We start from the raw sequence: 6,000 nt of genomic DNA, 5'->3' as shown, positions 1-6,000 counted from the left end.
GCAGCAAAACAGCCCCAGCTCCTGTTTCACTTGCGTCAACAGCCATCTTAAAAGGCTTAGCAAAATTTGGAGTAGCGAGCACTGGCTGACTTAATAGGATAGCATTAAGTTTGGTGAAAGAGGATTCACAGTCATCGGTCCAGACAAATTTAACTCCCTTTTTCAATAGGTCTGTAAGTGGTGATACAAGAATTGAAAAGTTAAGAACAAATCTCCTGTAATAACCTACCATTCCCAAAAATCTTTGTAGCTCTTTCCTACTTTTAGGTCTGGGAAGATCACTTATAACCTGAACCTTAGCTCCTGGTGGTGCAACATGTCCATCACCAATTACGTACCCAAGGTACTGAACTTTAGCTTGACCAAACTCACACTTTGATAAATTAGCTACAAGATTAGCCTGAACCAAACGCTCAAGAAATTTACTGACATGGCATAGGTGATCTTTCCAGTTGTCACTGAAGATTAATACATCATCAATATAAACAACACACCCTGCCAAACCCTCTGTTACAACATTCATGAGCTTCTGAAATGTGGCTGGTGCATTCTTCATACCATATGGCATTACAGAACATGCAAAAGTCTTTCCTAGTGTTACAAAACATGAGATCTCCCTAGCACGTTAAGTCATAGGTACTTGCCAGTATCCCTTTAACAAATCACACTTACTTATGTACCTAGCCTTTCCGATCTTGTCTATGCAATCTTCCACGCGAGGGAGAGGGTAAGTGTCCGTTTTTTTTATCTGATTAACACGTCTGTAGTCGATGCAAAGCCGCTGTGACCCACCTGGCTTAGGGACTAGAGTGACAGGAGAACTCCACTCGCTCTGACAGGGCTCAATCATCTTGTGGTCCAACAGGTAGCCAAGCTCCTTTTCGATGAGAGGAACTTTCACTGGGTTCACACGGTAAGGATGCAGTTTAATTGGCTTTGCGTCTCCAACATCGACATCATGCATCAACACAGTGGTTCTTCCTGGAGTTGCACGGAACACTTGCGGGTACTCCTGCAATAATGCTGAGAACTCCTGCCTTTCCTCGGGAGCTAGATGAGAAAGCTTAGTCTGGAGATCATTCATGATATCAGGATTCTTCCCCAAACTATCACTCAGGCTCATGCTGCATGGGAGAACTTCACTTGCAGACTCGGGTGGAACAGCTACAGTGCAGACTTGGTTATTTTCGTCCCGCCTGTGATATAACTTTAGCATGTTGATGTGACAAAGTTGCTTGTTCTTTCTACGATCTGGTGTGGCGATGACATAGTTGACATCACTGAGTTTCTTCTCCACGAAATAAGGACCACTAAACTTGGCTTGAAGAGGTTGTCCATGCACTGGTAGCAGAATCAAAACCTGATCTCCTGGCTGAAAGTGGCGTAACCTGGACTTCTTATCATACCAAGTCTTCATCTTCTCCTGAGCAGCTCCTAAATTCTCTCTCGCCAGCTGTAAAGCAGTGGACAGCCGTTCTTTGAACTTCATCACATACTCCAGCAGGTTGAGGTCATCTTCCTCCTACAGCCAGCATTCCTTGAGTAGCTTAAGGGGTCCTCTTACTTCATGGCCAAACAGTAGTTCAAAGGGTGAGAAGCCCAGTGATTCATTTGGAGATTCTCTTGCGGCAAATACAACGAATGGAAGACCTTTATCCCAGTCTTTCTGATGTTCCAAACAGTATTTCTTGAGCATCGATTTGAGTGTTTGATGATATCTCTCCAACGCTCCTTGGGTCTGGGGATGGTAAGCTGAAGACGTGATCTGGGTGATGCCCAACTCTTTCAGAGACTGCTTGAAAACATTTGACATGAAATTACTTCCCCGGTCTGACTGTACCTCCTTGGGCAGACCAAACTTTGTGAAGAACCCTAGCATTTCCTTAACCACGTTCTTTGCTGAGATATTTCTAAGTGGAATGGCTTCAGGATAATGAGTAGCCATATCAATCAGGGTCAACAGATAAGAAAATCCTGAAGAAGTCTTAGGAAGAAGGCCCACAATATCCACCAACACACGGGTAAAAGGCACCTCAAAAGGAGGAATGGGAACTAGAGGTGCAACCTTTTCGGTCTGATTACACTTCCCCACAACTTGACAGGTGTGACAAGACTTACAATACCAGGAAACATCCCTGAAGATACCTGGCCAGTAGAAGTGTTTCAAAATGCGTGCCACAGTCTTCCTCACTCCAAGGTGTCCTGCCAAACTGGAATCATGAGCCACTCTAATGATATCCTGCCTACAAACACGAGGTATGACAACTTGATGTACAACCTCCCATTCACAGTCGGCTGATGCTGTTGGGGGTCTCCACTTCCTCATAAGTACTCCTGACTTTATATAATAACAAGTAGAAGCAACAGCTGACTCTTCCTCACTGCAAGCAGAGTTAGCTAGACCTTTCAACTCAAGGTCAGCAACCTGCAACTCAACCAACTCTTGACGAGACAAATTATCAACACTACGCGGTACTGCCTCATCTGGTGAGTGGTCCAAATTAGCAAGAAAAGTGTCAGCTAGGATAACATCATCATCATCATTATCCTCTAAGTCACCAGTAACTTTAGACTTAGCCCTAGTGACAGCACATGCAGGGAACACATCAGGGACATCACAATCCTGGGCCGCAGCCACTGGCTCACTAGACAACTGAGGAGCTGGACACACTTGACTTCCACCAATATCATTTCCAAGTAAGAAAGTTACACCTGACATTGGGAGTGTCTCAACCAACCCAACCATAACGGAACCATTAACAAAATCAGACTCTAAATTCACTCTGCACAGAGGGACAGAGAAGTAATTATTCCCTACACCTTGTAAGATTACAATTTCATCAGAGGAATTAACATTAGAGCCTAGAACACTGGTCAGCATAAGAGATTGGCAAGCACCTGTATCACGATATATTTTAACTGATTTCCTGTCATTACTGTCCAGAGGACTGACAAAACCATCAGACAGGAAATTAGCACATGAACTCTTGAGAGTGTCACCCACGTTACTGCTCAAAAGAGGAGCTTCATCATGAGAATTTAATTTACCCCTCAAAGCAGCTTCAGTTAACTCAGTTAAAGAATTCTGGGAACTCTCAAGGGTGGACACTAGACCAATTGACTGAATATTTAAAGACTCCTTTTTGTTCACATCACACTGTCTCCTGAAACATTTCTCCGTAGTATGACCAAGCTTACTACAATAAGTACATTTACTTTTCTGAAATCTAGAGGTGAAGCTGGTATTTACTTCCTGAGAAACATCATCTTTATTCTTTTTCTTGTTACCTGTACTCTGAGTAGAGGCAACGTACTTACTCTCAGCTTTCCTTTATTCTTTAGAATATCTTTTGTGAGTGAGAACATATTCATCAGCTAAAACTGCAGCATCAGACAAATTATCTATTCTTCTCTCATCAAGATATAGGCTTACATCATTTTTGATACACCTTTTGAAGTCCTCCAGCAAAATCATCTGCTTAAATTTATCAAAACCAGAATCCACATTCTTAGAATTTAACCACTGTTCTAACAGATCTTCTTTGATTTTTGCATACTCAACATGGGATTGCTTATCTTGCTTATAAGTTGTCCTAAATTTTACTCTATAGGCTTCAGGAATAAGTTCATAGGCCTTAAGAATCAAGCTCTTAACTTCATCATAATTATCACATTGATTCTGAGGCAAAGATGCATAAGTTACTTGAGCTCTACCGGTGAGAACAGTTTGAAGGAGTACTGGCCAATACTTTTTGGGCCAATTAAAACCTGTAGCTACCCTCTCAAACAAGTGAAAATACTTTGTTAAATCAGATTCATTAGAAGGAGGGACAAGTTTAACATTTTTAGCCACATCAAAATCATCAGAGCTAGATGATCCAGTTCCACCTTGTTTCATGCGATACTCATGGTCTGCCTGAATCCTAGCAAGTTCAGTTTGTGCCTGAGCCTGTAACTGTGCCTCCTGAATACGAGCATTTGCCTGAAATTCAGCCTCCTTAGTACGAGCCTCCTGCAGGGCTAGCTGTAACTTAGCTAATTCAATCTGCGTTTGCTCATTTGGAGGAGTTACATTAAACAAGCTTTCATTAATCATGTCAACAATTTGATCTTTAGAATGATGAGAGCGAACAGCAATTCCCAATTGTTGAGCAACAAGCTTAAGTTCATTCTTTGTTCTGTTTTCTACATCACACACTGTTTGCACATTTGACAAAAATTCTTTGGCTTCATCAAGCGTAGTAATAGTAGACATCATGAATAAATCACAGTCACAAAATATCAAGCAATATCCTTATGATAATATCCTGAATATCCTGGTAAGAGGTCGCCAAATTTATGTTACGGAACAGAGAAAGATAATGTACACTTTAAGTGAGAATACTAAAAATCACTACTGTCCCGTAAAGTTCCAGGTTCAAAACAAAAGAGTTATGTAAAATTACAAGTTAAAGTTTAATGCTCAACCTAAAAACAAAAAATTCAGGACTCATAAGGATAATGTAATGGCAAAAAACAGGTTAAATATATGGTTAACTGCAATAGCCTCTATTAACACGAAATTAGCAAGAGTAAATTTATCTAAGTCAGCCCTGATAAAATGAGAATACCAGATAATACTCAGTGAATGCAAGATATATTATTATAGATACAAAATATTATTACCACTGGCTGACAATATGAATTACAAAAACTCTACTAGGCCTACGAATCAACACCTTATGCTATACAGTACAAGAACAAAATGTAATAATACTCATACATTACACAGCTGCTAGGTGGTTGGAGACTTCCTGAGCACTCACAATAAGAACAACTGTACAGGGGAGGACAGAGATGTGAGCAAAATGAGTAGATCTAAGTGGCAATTAATACAGAGACTGAGCTCATTATATAGGGGCCGGCAGAGCTTGATACAACTTGTAAGAAGGACGCGCAAATGAAGCCAGACGGGACAAAGAGTTGACACTCCTGCTCTGAACAACAGAAAGAACGACTTACTCTACTATAAGGGAGGAGGGGGGGAGTGAGGTAGAACACGCTCGTGATCAAACATGCAGCATACTGTACGTTAGAATTACACAAAGGATGATGAAATCATAGGCTATGTAACAATATATATATATAATATATGAGAGAGAGAGAGCGAGTACTGTCTGGCTGTGTACAGTCATAAGAAAAACTATTGTTACCCTTCAGAGCTATGCACTATGACACAATGACGAAGTGTTGTGGAATGACTGGACAGGAAAGTTTGTACCCGTCAATGTCGGTTATGTGAGACACAGATATTAGAAATGGTGCTAGAGAAAACAGAAGCTAATTAGATCGTTTGGCCTGTCTGCATAGAGAAAATACGTTTTGTTATCCATCACCGAATTCGTTAAATAAAAATACAACAGAATGGTGTAAAGTCGGTAACACACATGCAGACGGGCAATGAGTACGTGCACCCATGTCAGACGTATGATAGTACTTCAGCTGATACAAGCCAAGTTAGTAAATTTCAATGTAATAATGATGTGTATTGCTTTCTACATATGATAAGTGTTGAGTAGAAGGAAAACAATGAAACAAGTTCGGTCTCATTGCTTTAATATTTTGTATACCCACCCCCTGCTTCCAAAACAGCCTCTGGATGTCTGAGCATCCATCTGAAGCATTTAACCACCCGTCTAATGCAAACAAATGAACTCACACACCCTTGCTAAACTATCATAAAACAGTCGATGCCTATAGATTTAATACCTTTCAAAATAATTTATTTGTTGTATTCTATAGGTAATAAGTGTTGAATAGTAGGAAAATATTAAATGGGCCGAGTTTCATTATTAATCTCCGGTGGGGCGCTCAGGGTAACGCAAACACGTCCTGTATATTTCCTCGCCATATGGCTCATTCTTGCTCATTATTCCAACTCTTGTAATGGGACTGTGATATGGCAACACTAGATAGGGGTGGGGTGAACAGCAAGGACCCGCCCACATAGCCCAGCTAACG

This window comes from Coenobita brevimanus, chromosome 70, assembly GCF_032717465.1.
Source record: "Coenobita brevimanus isolate Jiangsu-jjx chromosome 70, ASM3271746v2, whole genome shotgun sequence".
NCBI classification, from domain to species: Eukaryota; Metazoa; Arthropoda; class Malacostraca; order Decapoda; family Coenobitidae; genus Coenobita; species Coenobita brevimanus.
This window is presented reverse-complemented; position numbering follows the sequence as displayed.